This window comes from Tursiops truncatus, chromosome 16 (assembly GCF_011762595.2).
Source record: "Tursiops truncatus isolate mTurTru1 chromosome 16, mTurTru1.mat.Y, whole genome shotgun sequence".
NCBI classification, from domain to species: domain Eukaryota; kingdom Metazoa; phylum Chordata; class Mammalia; order Artiodactyla; family Delphinidae; genus Tursiops; species Tursiops truncatus.
In genome coordinates, this window is record NC_047049.1 from 5,396,497 (window position 1) to 5,410,674 (window position 14,178).

Below are 14,178 nucleotides of genomic sequence, written 5' to 3' on the forward strand. Positions count from 1 at the left end.
ACTTTAAGGTTTCCTCTTTGGGCTGTCAAGTTCTACAGGTTTTGGTAAACAGTAAATGTTCCTGTTTTGTATTCATCATTATAGTATCATACAGAATAGGTTTGTTGTCCTAAAAATCCTGTGTGCTTCACCTAATCAACCAGCACACCCTGACTTGGATCTCCTGTCAACCATAGATCTGTTTATTGTCTCTATTGTTGGCCTTTTCCCCAACATCATATAATTGTACAGATATACCATAGTTTGTTTATCCCTTCACCTACTGATGGACTTTTTGGTTGCTTCCCGTTTTGGGCAAATATGAATGAAGCTGCTATAAACGTGTAGGTGCAGTTTTTTGTGTGAACATGAGTTTTCAAATCATTTGAGTAAATACCTATGAAGGTAATTGCTAGATCTTATGGTAAGACTGTGTTTAGTTGTGTAAGAAACTGACAAACTGTCTTCCAAAGGAGCTATACCGTTTTGCATTTCCTACAGCAATGATTGAGAATTCCTGTTTTTCTGCATTCTTTCCAGCAGTTGGTACTGTCAGTCTTTTGGATTCTAACCATTCAAATAGGTGTGCAGTGGTGTCTCATTGTTGCTTTAGCCTGCAATTCCCTAAGGACAAATGTTGAGCACCTTTTCATATACTTATTTGCCATATGTTTATCTTCTTTGTAGAGACGTCATTTCAGATCTTTTGCCCATCTTTAACTTGGGTTTTCTGTTTCCTTATTGTTGAGTTTTAAGAGTTCTTTGCCTATTTTGGATACAAATCCTTTATCAAATAAGTATTTTGAAAATATTTCCTCCCCATCTGTGGCTTATCTTTGCATTCTCTTATCAGTGTCCTGTGCAGAGCATGTTTTAACTATAATAAAGTTCAACTTACCAATTTTTTTCTTTCAGGAATCATTCCATTGATGTTGTATTTAAAAACTCATCCCCAAACCCAAGGTCATATAGATTTTCTTCAAGAAGGTTAATAGTTGGGCATTTTACATTTAGGTCTATGATCCATCTGGAGTTAATTTTTGTGTAAGGTGTAAGGTCTGTGTCTAGGTTATTATTTTTGGATACAGTACTTTTTTTTTTAAACCATTTTTTAAATACAGTACTGTTTTTGAAAAAACTACCTTTTTCCATTTAATTGTCTTTGCTTCTTTGTCAAAGATCAGTTGACTAGATTTTTGTGGGTGTATTTTTGGACTTTTAATTTTGTCCCATTGATCTATGTGCCTGTTCTTTTACCAATATTGTGCTGTCTTGATTACTGTAGCCTTACAGTAACTCGTGAAATTAGGAGGTGTGAGTCTTCCAATTTAGTTCTCCTTCAGTATTGTGTATGCTATTCTAGGTCTTTTGCCTTTTCCCATAAACTTTAAAATTATTTTGTAAATATCTACAAAATAGCATGCTCATGTTTTGACTGGGATTAAGTTGAATCTTTAGATCGCATTGGGAAGAAGTTACATCTTAACAATATTGAGTCTTCCATTCCATAAACATGGAACATCTCTCTATATAGATTCTCTTGATTTTCGTCAGTGTCTTACAGTTCTCTGCATATAGATCTTACACATTTTTGGTTAGATTTGTACGTAAGCATTTTACTTTTTGGATGCTACTGTCAATTATTTTCTTTATTATTTCAAATGGCAATTGTTCATTGCTGGCAAAAGAGAGCAATTGACTTTTGTCTATTAACTGTGTATCTTATAATCTTGCTATCCTCTTTTATTAGTTCCAGGAGGTTTTTTTTCTTTTCTTTTTTTTTTTTGGTTGTAGTTTCTTTTTTGGTTGATTGGAATTTTTATACATAACCATGTCGTCTTAAAACAAAGAAGTTTTGTTTCTTCCTTTCCACTCTGTAGACCGTTTACTTTCTTTTCTTACCTCATTTTGCCAACTTGCACTTCCTGTGTGATGTTGAATAGGAGCGGTGAGAGAGAACATCCTTGTCTTATTCCTGATTTTAGGGAGACAGTGTTCAGTTTCTCACCATTAATTATAATATTAGCTGTTACACTTAATAGTTACCTATAAAAACTAAATAGATTTTTAAATTTTTATTTTTTTGAAGTGTAGTTGATTTGCAATGTTGTGTTAGTTTCAGGTGTACAGTACAGTGGTTCAGTTATACATACACACACACACACATATATATATATATACATATATATCTTAAATAGGTTTTTATAGATGTTCTTTGTCAGACTGAGGAAGTTACCCTTCATTCCTAGTTTGCTGGGAATTTAAAAAAAAAATCATGAATGTGTGTAGATTTTGTCAGATGCTTTTTCCATGCCAATCGATATGACAATATGATTTTTCTTCTTTAGTCTGTTGATATGGTGGATTACATTGGTTGATTTTCAAATGTTCAACCAACCTTGCATTCCTGGAATAATAATCCCACTTGGTTGTAGAATAGAATACATTATACATTTTTGGATCAGATTTTCTAATATTTTTTGAGGATTTTTGAGTATGTGTTCATGTGAGATATTGGTCTGTAATTTTCCTTTCTTTTAATTTCTTTTTTTTGATTTTGTTTTAGGGTAATGCTGGCTTCATAGAATGAATTAGGAAATGTTCCCTCTGCTTTTATTCTCTTGGAGACATTGTGGAGAATTGGCCTTATGTCTTACTTAAATGTTTGGTAAAATTCACCCATGAAACTATCTGGATCTGGTGCTTCTTTTTTGGAAGGATATTAATTATTAATTCAATTTCTTTAAAAGTCATAAGGCTATTCAGGTTATCTGCGTCTCCTTTTTATTAGTTTTATTAGTTTGAGTTTTATTAGTTTGCCTCTTTCAAGGAATTGGTCCATTTCATCTAAAATATTAAATTTGTGGGCATAGAGTTGTTTGTAGACTTTCATTGTTATCTATTTAATGTCCACTGTATCAGTAGTGATGAACCTTCCAGATTTATGATATTGATAATTTGTGCCTTCTCTTTTTGCCTTAGTTAGCTTGGCTAGATCTTTATCAATATTATTAATCTTGCCAAAGAACCAGCTTTGGGTTTTATAGATTTTTCTCACTTATTTTCCTGTTTTCAATTTTATTGATTTTTGCTCTAATTTTCATTGTTTCTTTTCCTTTCTTGCTTTAGGATTCTCTTGATTTTCCTTCTCTAGTTTTCTAAGATGAAAGTTTAGATTATTGATATTCTAGTTTTCTTCTTTTCCAATGAGTACATTTTAATGCTGTGTATTTTTCTCTAAGCACTGATTTTACTATCTCCCACACATTTTGATAGGTTGTGACCTCATTTTAATTTAGTTCATAATATTTTTACATTTCTCTTGATACTTCCTCTTGGAGCCACGTATTATTTAGACATGTGTTGCTCAATTGCCAAATATTTGGGGGCTTCCACCTATTTTTCTGTTACTGGTTACTAGCTTAATCCCTTTGTGGCCCAAGAACACACGTTGCGTGATTTCTATTCCTTTTAAGTTATTCAGATGTATTTCCTGGCCCAGAACATGGTCCATTTTGCTGAATATTCCATGAGAGCTTAGAAGAAGGTATATTCTACTGTTGTTGGATAGAGTATTCTATAAATGGCAATTAGATCAAGTTGATTGATAGTATTATTCAGGTCCATTGTGTCCTTACTTATTTTCTGTCTGCTTGGGCTATCAGTTACTGACAAGAAGGTATTGAATTCCAACTTTAACAGTGGATTTGACTATTTCTTCCTTCAGTTGTATCAAATTTTGCTTCATGTATTTCAATGCCTTCTTCGTAAGTACATACATCTTTAGAACTGTTACATGTCTTCTTTGAGAAATAGCCCCTGTATCATTATGTAGTGCCCCTGATAATTTTCCTTGTTTTAAAATCTGCATTGAAATTAATATAGCTACTCCAGCTTTCTTTAGAATAGTATTAGCATGGTCTATCTTTTCCAATCTTTTACATTAAACTTTATGTTTATAGTCACTTTCATGTAGATAACATATACTGTGGTCTTTTTTTCTCTGACAGTCTATTTTAATCATATTTAATGTGATTACTGATATATTTGGATTAATGTATCGACCATGGTTGTAACCATTTTCTATATATCGTCAGAGACTTCTTTCCTGCCTTCTCCGATTTTATTTGAGCATTTCATATGATTAAATTTTATCTGCTCTCTTAGCATAGCAAGTATGCTTCTTAAAAAATTGTTGCTCTAGGGGCTTCCCTGGTGGCGCAGTGGTTGAGAATCTGCCTGCTAATGCAGGGGACACGGGTTCGAGCCCTGGTCTGGGAGGATCCCACATGCCGCGGAGCAACTGGGCCTGTGAGCCACAACTACTGAGCCTGCGGGTCTGGAGCCTGTGCTCCTCAACAAGAGAGTCCACGACAGTGAGAGGCCTGCGCACCGCGATGAAGAGTGGTCCCCACTCACCGCAACCAGAGAAAGCCCTCGCACAGAAACGAAGACCCAACACAGCCGAAACTAAATAAATAAATAAATTTATAAAAAAAAAAAATTTAAAAATTGTTGCTCTAAGAGTTTACAAAACTCACTTTTAAACTAATTTAAGTCTACCTACAAATAACATTATTCTACTTTATATGTAGTGAGGTTATCTTGTAAAAGAGAATTCCCAACTTCTCCCTTCCATCCTTATGACCTTGCTGCCATTCATTTCATTTACTTATTTGCTGTAATCACCTAATACGTTGTTATTATTACTACTTCAAACAAATAGTTATCTCTTAGATCAATTAAGAATAAAACATATTTTCTTTACCTTCATTTATTCCTTCTCCGATGCTCTTCCTTTTTTTTTTTAAATGTAGATACAAGTCTTGGACCTACATCATTTTCCTTCTGCGTGAGAAAATCTTTTAATGTTTCTTGCAGAACAGGTGATGGATTTCCTCAGTTTATGTTTATATGAGTAAATCTTTCTTTTTCTTTCACTTTTGAAGAGTGATTTCTCTGAACATGGAATTCTAGATTGACATTTTTGTTATTTCAACAGAAAAGCTTTGACTCCATTCTCTCTTGTGTGGTTTATGGTGGAATGGCTGCTAAAATTCTGTTTCATCTGATAAAGTGTTTTTTTTCCCTCCTGCTGCCTTCATTCAATAATTTGTCTTTGTCATTGGTTTTCTGCCGTTTGAATATGTTATGCCTGCATGTAGATATTTTTTGGCATTTATTCTGCTTAATGTTCTCTGTTATTCTGGATCTGGGATTTGGAGCAATTATTATTAATTTTGGAAAGTTCTTTGCCATAATTATTCAACTATTTCTTCTGTTCCACTCTCTTTCTTCCTTCAGGTATTCCAATTATGCATTTATTATACCTGTTGAAATTGTCCCATCACTCTATTTTTTTTTTTCTTTTTGGCCACACAGCAGGTTATGTGGGATCTCAGTTCCCCGACCTGGGATTGAACCCAGGCCATGGCAGTGAAAGCCCAGAATCCTAACCAGGAAACTCCCCTTTCCCATCACTCTAGAATGTTCTGGGGATTTTGTTTTTCATTCTTTGAATTTTAGTTTGTAAAGCTTCGATTGACCTATTTTCTTCTTTAAGTATAATTGATTTACAATGTTATATTAATTACAGGTGTATATCTATTGACCTTTGTTTTTGAACATCTTTATTAGAGTATAATTGCTTTACAATGTTGTGTTAGTTGCTGCTGTATAACAAAGTGAATCAGCTATATGTATACATATATCCCCATATACCCTCCCTCTTGCGTCTCCCTCCCATCCTCCCTATCCCACCCCTCTAGGTGGTCACAAAGCACTGAGCTGATCTCCCTGTGCTATATGGCTGCTTCTCACTAGCTATCTATTTTACGTTTGGTAGTGTTTGTATGTCAATGCTACTCTCTCACTTCATCCCAGCTTACCCTTCCCCCTTCCCGTGTCCTCAAGTCTATTGTCTACATCTGTGTCTTTATTCCTGTCCTGCCCCTAGGTTCATCAGAACAATTTTTTTTTTTTTAGATTTCATATATATGTGTTTAGCATATGGTATGTGTTTTTCTCTTTCTGACTTACTTCACTCTGTAGGACAGACTCTAGGTCCATCCACCTCACTACAAATAACTCAGTTTTGTTTCTTTTTATGGCTGAGTAATATTCCATTGTATATATGTGCCACATCTTCTTTATCCATTCATCTGTCGAAGCAACTTAGGTTGCTTCCATGTCCTGGCTATTGTAAATAGAGCTGCAATGAACATTTTGGTACATGACACTTTTTGAATTATGGTTTTCTCAGGGTATATGCCCAGTAGTGGGATTGCTGGGTCATACGGTAGTTCTATGTTTAGTTTTTTAAGGAACCTCCATACTGTTCCCCATAGCGGCTGTATCAATTTACATTCCCACCAACATTACAAGAGGGTTCCCTTTTCTCCACACCCTCTCCAGCATTTATTGTCTGTAGATTTTTTTGGTGATGGCCATTCTGACCAGTGTGAGGTGATACCTCATTGTAGTTTTGATTTGCATTTCTCTGATGATTAGTGATGTTGAGAATCCTTTAATGTGTTTGTTGGCAATCTGTATATCTTCTTTGTAGAAATGTCTATTTAGGTCTTCTGCCCATTTTTGGATTGGGTGGTTTATTTTTTTGATATTGAGCGGCATGAGCTGCTTGTTCATTTTGGAGATTAATCCTTTGTCAGTTGCTTCATTGGCAAATATTTTCTCCCATTCTGAGGGTTGTCTTTTTGTCTTGTTTATGGTTTCCTTTGCTGTGCAAAAGCTTTGAAGTTTCATTAGGTCCCATTTGTTTATTTTTGTTTTTATTTCCATTTCTCTAGGAGGTGGGTCAAAAAGGATCTTGCTGTGAGTTATGTCATAGAGTGTTCTGCCTATGTTTTCCTATAAGAGTTTTACAGTGTCTGGCCTTACATTTAGGTCTTTAATCCATTTTGAGTTTATTTTTGTGTATGGTGTTAGAGAGTGTTCTAATTTCATTCTTTTAATGCAGCTGTCCAGTTTTCCTAGCACCACTTATTGAAGAGGCTGTCTTTTCTCCATTGTATATTCTTGCCTCCTTTATCAAAGATAAGGTGATGATATGTGCATGGGTTTATCTCTGGGCTTTCTATCCTGTTCCATTGATCTATATTTCTGTTTTAGTGCCAGTACCATATTGTCTTGATTACTGTAGTTTTGAAGTATAGTCTGAAGTCAGGGAGTCTGATTCCGCCCGCTCCATTTTTTTCCCTCAAGACTGCTTTGGCTATTTGGGGTCTTTTGTGTCTCCATACAAATTTTAAGATTTTTTGTTCTAGTTCCGTAAAAAATGCCATTGGTAATTTGATAGGGATTGCATTGAATCTGTAGATTCCTTTGGGTAGTATAGTCATATTCACAGTGTTGATTCTTCCAATCCAAGAACATGATATATCTCTCCATCTGTTGGTATCATCTTTAATTTCTTTCATCTGTGTCTTATAGTTTTCTGCATACAGGTCTTTTGTATCCCTAGGTAGGTTTCCTAGGTATTTTATTCTTTTTGTTGCAGTGGTAAATGGGAGTGTTTCCTTAATTTCTCTTTCAGATTTTTCATCATTAGTGTATAGGAATGCAAGTGATTTCTGTGGATTAATTTTGTATCCTGCAACTTTACCAGATTCATTGATTAGCTCTCGTAGTTTTCTGGTGGCATCTTTAGGATTCTCTATGTATAGTATCATGTCATCTTCAAACAGTGACAGTTTTACTTCTTCTTTTCCAATTTGTATTCCTTTTATTTCTTTTTATTCTCTGATTGCCGTGGCTAGGACTTCCAAAACTATGTTGAATAATAGTGGTAAGAGTGGACATCCTTGTCTTGTTCCTGATCTTAGAGGAAATGCTTTCAGTTTTTTACTATTGAGAATGCTGTTTGCTGTGGGTTTGTCCTATATGGCCTTTATTATGTTGAGGTAGGTTCCCTCTATGCCCACTTTCTGAAGAGTTTTTATCATAAATGGGTGTTGAATTTTGTCAAAAGGTTTTTCTGCATCTCTTGAGATGATCATATGGTTTTTATTCCTCAGTTTGTTAATATAGTGTATCACATTGATTGATTTGCATATATTGAAGAATCCTTGTGTCCCTGGGATAAATCCCACTTGATTACAATGTATGATCCTTTTAATGTGTTCTTGGATTCTGTTTTCTAGTATTTTGTTGAGGATTTTTGCATCTATATTCATCAGTGATATTGGTCTGTAATTTTCTTTTTTTGTAGTATCTTTGTCTGGTTTTGGTATCAGGGTGATGGTGGCCTCATAAAATGTGTTTGGGAGTGTTCCTTCCTCTGCAATTAGTTGGAAGAGTTTGAGAAGGATGGGTGTTAGCTCTTCTGAAAATGTGTGATAGAATTCACCTGTGAAGTCATCTGGTCCTGGACTTTTGTTTGTTGGAAGAATTTTAATCACAGTTTCAATTTCATTACTGGTGATTGGTCTGTTCATATTTTCTATTTCTTCCTGGTTCTGTCTTGGAAAATTATACCTTTCTAAGAATTTGTCCATTTCTTCCAGGTTGTCCATTTTATTGGCATAGAGTTGCTTGTAGTAGTCTCTTAGGATGCTTTGTATTTCTGCAGTGTCTGTTGTAACTTCTCCTTTTTCATTTCTAATTTTATTGATTTTAGTCCTTGCCCTCTTTTTCTTGATGAGTCTGGCTAATGATTTATCAATTTTGTTTATCTTCTCGAAGAACCAGCTTTTAGTTTTATTGATCTTTGCTATTGTTTTCTTTGTTTCTATTTCATTTATTTCTGTTCTGTTCTTTATGATTTTTTCCTTCTGCTAACTTTGGGTTTTGTTTGTTTTCCTTTCTCTAGTTCCTTTAGGTGTAAGGTTAGATTGTTTATTTGAGATTTTTCTTGTTTCTTAAGGTAGGCTTGTAAAGCTATAAACTTCCCTCTTAGAACTGCTTTTGCTGCATCCCATAGGTTTTAGATCATCTTGTTTTCATTGTCATTTGTCTCTAGGTATTTTTTGATTTCCTCTTTGATTTCATCAGTGATCTCTTGGTTATTTAGTAATGTATTGTTTAGCCTCCATGTGTTTGTGTTTTTTACATTTTTTCCCCTGTTACTGATTTCTAATCTCACAGCGTTGTGGTCAGAAAAGATGCTTGATATGATTTCAATTTTCTTAAATTTACTGAGGCTTGGTTTGTGACCCAAGATGTGATCTATCCTGGAGAATGTTCTGTGTGCCCTTGAGAAGAAAGTGTAATCTGCTGTTTTTGGATGAAACGTCCTATAAATATCAATTAAATCTATCTGGTCTACTGTGTCATTTAAAACTTGTGTTTCCTTATTAATTTTCTGTTTGGATGATCTGTCCATTGGTGTAAGTGAGGTCTAATGTCCCACACTATTATTGTGTTACTGCCCATTTCCTCTTTTATAGCTGTTAGCGTTTGCCTTATATATTGAGGTGCTCCTATGTTGGGTGCATATATATTTATGATTTTTGTACCTTCTTTTTGGATTGATCCCCTGGTCATCATGTAGTGTCCTTCCTTGTCTCTTGTAACATTCTTTATTTTAAAGTCTATTTTATCTGATACGAGTATTGCTACTCCAGCTTTCTTTTCATTTCCATTGGCATGGAATATCTTTTTCCATCCCCTCAGTTTCAGTCTGTATGTGTCCCTAGGTCTGAAGTGGGTCTCTTATAGACAGCATATATATGGGTCTTGTTTTTGTATGCATTCAGGAAGCCTGTGTCTTTTGGTTGGAGCATTTAATCCATTCACGTTTAAGGAAATTTTTTTTTTTTTTTTTTTTTGCAGTACACAGACCTCTCACTGTTGTGGCCTCTCCCGTCGTGGAGCACAGGCTCCGGATGTGCAGGCTCAGTGGCCATGGCTCACGGGCCCAGCCACTCCGTGGCATGTGGGATCTTCCCGGACTGGGGCATGAACCCGTGTCCCCTGCATCAGCAGGCGGACACTCAACCACTGCGTCACCAGGGAAGCCCTAAGGTAATTATTGATATGTATGTTCCTATGACCATTTTCTTAATTGTTTTGGGTTTGTTTTTGTAGATCCTTTTCTTCTCTTGTGTTTCCCACTTAGAGAAGTTCCTTTAGCATTTGTTGTAGAGCTGGTTTGGTGGTGCTGAATTCTCTTAGCTTTTGCTTGTCTGTAAAGCTTTTGATTTCTCCATTGAATCTGAATGAGATCCTTGCTGGGTAGAGTAATCTTGGTTGTACATTCTTCCCTTTTATCACTTTAAGTATATCATGCCACTCCTTTCTGGCTTGTAGAGTTTCCGCTGAGAAATCAGCTCTTAATCTTATGGGAGTTCCATTGTATATTATTTGTCATTTTTCCCTTTCTGCTTTCAATAATTTTTCTTTGTCTTTAATTTTTGCCAATTTGATTACTATGTGTCTTGGTGTGTTTCTCCTTGGGTTTATCCTGTATGGGACTCTGCACTTCCTCGGCTTGGTTGGCTATTTCCTTTCTCATGTTAGGGAAGTTTTTGACTGTAATGTCTTCAAATATTTTCTCTGGTCTTTTCTCTCTCTCTTCTCCTTCTGGGACCCCTATGATGCGAATGTTGTTGCATTTAATGTTGTCCCAGAGGTCTCTTAGGATGTCTTCATTTCTTTTCATTCTTTTTTCTTTATTCTGTTCCACAGCAGTGAATTCCACCATTCTGTCTTCCAGGTCACTTATCCGTTCTTCTGCCCCAGTTATTCTGCTATTGATTCCTTCTACTGTATTTTTCATTTCAGTTATTGTATTGTTCATCTCCATTTATTTGTTCTTTAATTCTTCTACATCTTTGTTAAACATTTCTTACATCTTCTTGATCTTTGCCTCCATTCTTTTTCCGAGGTCCTGGATCATCTTCACTTGTTCCTTCATCTGGTACATAGCCCTCTGCCTTTTTATCTTGTCTATCTTTCTGTGAATGTGGTTTTTGTTCTACAGGCTGCACGATTGTAGTTCTTCTTGCTTCTGCTGTCTGCCCTCCAAGGATATACACTCTTTAAAAAGGATGTCAAATCATCCTGGGGCTTTTTCACACTTCTGACCACTGACTGCTTAGGAAGTCTTCCATGACATAGAAATTTACTTGAGACTCTTTTCAATACCCAGGCTATGATGCCTTTGAAGAATCATACCATTTCACATGAGATCTCTGAGAATTTTCTGATGCACAAGAAATATAACTTGTTGTCAACTTTAGCTTGATCGTCTTGAAGTCCAAGAAGAACTTTGACAGTCAGTGGCCCAATTATGACTTTCACTGTTTGAACCACACTCTGTTTATTGTAGGCAACAGGTGATGTTTTTGCTTTATGAAAATAAAATGCTCAGTTCGATACATTGGTTGGAATGACATTTTTGAAACGTATATTTAGTACCTGGATAAAATAGCCAAGTTTTAAAAATGCAGAAAACCTAACATTAGAAAAGACAATAAAATTAAGATCAGAGAAATATTAATGTGGAAATAAGAAAGTGTTAAGGGAACCATGACTGTAATTTGTAAAATCGATGAGTACAATGTGTGATGTAATAACACCAGCAAACCTCTCTAATGGCCTCATTGTAGGACACTAGCTTCCTTTAAGTAGTTTCCTTCCAAATGCCTCAGAACTATTTCTGTGAGCTCCTCCAGGGTTTCTGGATTTAGCAAATGAAAATACAGGACAACCATTTAAATGTGAATGTCAGATAAACACTGAATAATTTTTAGTACAAGTATGTTCTGTGTAGTATTTGGGTTTTGTTTATACTAAAACTGATTTGTTGTTAATATGAAATGAAGAGTGTTGAGGACCCGCCCACTCCCCTGCCGTGGTTTCCCACCTTGGCCTCCTGCACCTTGTGGATCCCCTCTGTGGCCTCTGCCACCAGTGCCTCTTGGGTGGGCTCCTTTGCTGGGTGCATCTGTCAGTGCTCATTTGGGCTGGGGCTGGAAGGCTGTGGAAGGCTAATAATGGCTTCTCAAGGTGTCCAGGTCCCAATCTCTGGAGGCTGTGAACATGTTACTTTACATGGTAAAAGGGATTTTGCAGGATGTGACTAAATTGCGAATGTTGCCATGGGGAGATCCCCTGATTCACCAAGTGGGCCTGATATCTTCACAAGGATCCTTTTAAGAGGGAGGCAAGATGGTCAGGGTCAGAGAAGCAGGTGCAAGGATGGAAGTGGAGGTTGGAGTGATGCAGCCATGAGCTAAGGAATCCAGGAGCTCTCTAGATGATAGAAAAGGCAAGGGACTGATGCTCCCCTAAAGCCTCCAGAAGAAACACCAGCTTGATTTTAGTTCCTTGAGACCCATTGTAGACTTCTGACCTCCAGGAATGTAGGAATGACTGTGTTATTTTAAGCCACTGAGTTTGTGGTAATTTAGTACAGCAGCAACAGGAAACTAACACAAAGGCTGAGCGTGGCCTTCCCCTTGGCTCCTCTGGGTCCTGCACCGCAGCAAAGAGCAGGTTCCAACTTCCAGAAAAATATTAAAGATGGATCCATGATCACAGGAGACGAGCAGAATCACATACAACCACTGCAGGGCATCTTCTCCCAGCCCCCTCCTTACCTCGGTTCACAGCCCGCTTCTGTCTCCCCACTGGTGCACTCCCAAGATGACCCCAGACCCCAAGCCTCAGTGGACATTTTCCCCGTAACTCTAGTAAGAAGTCCATCCGGCTTTGATCTCTTTAGAATCATTGGTTTGCCCCACTACTAGCCACAGAACATGAGGACATTTCTCCAAGCTGGATTACCTGATCTTAAATCCCACCTGCAGTGTAGGCTGGGCTGGGCCAAGGGGAGCTGGTGTCCTTTTGAGTCTCTCCTCTTGGCCTATGGGGCTAGATGGGCCTGCATGTCCTTCCTGTCCATCCATGCCACCCAAAACTGCTGAGAACACGCCCACAGCTCTGTAAGGATGCACAAGAAAATAGGCTAAGGGCAGGCTCAGTCCTCACTTAGGAAAGAAGCACTTTTCCATCACTAATACCCCGCAGAGTAGGCAGCTCTGTCCACGAAAATAGCAGCATCTCGGAGGACGACGCAAAGGAGCATGGTTCCCAGCGCCATGTTTTCTCAAGGCCCTCCTTTCCAGTAAAGTCCCTTTGCTTTGCAGATACTGAAGGACCTTGGCAGGTTTCCCCAGAACTGAGGAGCAGACAACATCAAATGCAAATCCAAGCATCTCCTGCTCAGGAAAAAAACTGCTCACAAATATACCTGAATTTTCCCAGTTTCTCTTCATCTGGATTCAGAAAAACCCGTGACCCATCTCACCTTGGGCTAACACATTTTACACTTTCTGTGCGAAATGGACTTGGTCACCATCTCCTAGACCCTAGAGTGAGGAACCATCCAGAAACTTAGAGGAAACAGTTTTAGAATCTACAAGTTGGGGGGTAAATCATGAGTTTACAGAGCAGGGGATCTTAGCCTGAGTTGCCAGTTACAACTGTGTATTACTGGTGGTTAGTTACACAGTATATCTACTCTAGTGGGCGAATTTTCCTAATATTTTCTTCTTCTTTCAACCATTTCTAATTTCTTGCTCAGTAGAAAAATATTCCTTTCTAGCAAGGCTGCCTATATGTTGTATGTTATGCAGAGTTGGTGCTCAGAAAATATATTTTATTTTAGTTTTTACTTATTATTATTTTTATTGATGAAATAGTCTGTAATTTCTCTCCTTGCTGCGGTAAACTTGATTTTAATTACTGTAAACAACATAAGAGAATATCTAATTAAATTTTTGTGTATGTTTTCCTCCATATAAAGTATAAAACTGAAAATTAAGTGAAACTGATGTATTCCCATTGTTTAATTGTGTCACGTTTGCATCTTTTTTTTTGAAGTAAGTCAGAAAGAGAAAAACAAATACCATATGCTAACACATATATATGGATTCTAAAAAAAACGGTTCTGATGAACGTAGGGGCAGGACAGGGATAAAGACACAGACGTAGAGAATAGACTTGAGGACACGGGGAGGGGGAAGGGTAAGCTGGGACGAAGTGAGTGAGTAGCATTGACATATATACACTACCAAATGTAAAACAGATAGCTAGTGGGAAGCAGCCGCGTGGCACAGGGAGATCAGCTCGGTGCTTTGTGACCACCTAGAGGGGTGGGATAGGGAGGGTGGGAGGGAGACGCAATAGGGAGGGGATATGGGGATATATGTATATGTATAGCTGATTCACTTT

At 37.1% G+C, this 14,178-nt stretch overlaps 1 long non-coding RNA gene across 1 annotated transcript in view; it reads left to right on the plus strand.

The window, feature by feature from the left end:
• LOC141276727 (uncharacterized) overlaps positions 1 to 14,178 on the plus strand; it is an 82,214-nt gene that overhangs the window by 32,231 nt on the left and 35,805 nt on the right. The window contains exon 2 of the long non-coding RNA XR_012326716.1: positions 9,772 to 9,963. This is a non-coding gene — a long non-coding RNA (uncharacterized lncRNA). The remainder of the gene's footprint in view (positions 1 to 9,771; positions 9,964 to 14,178) is intronic.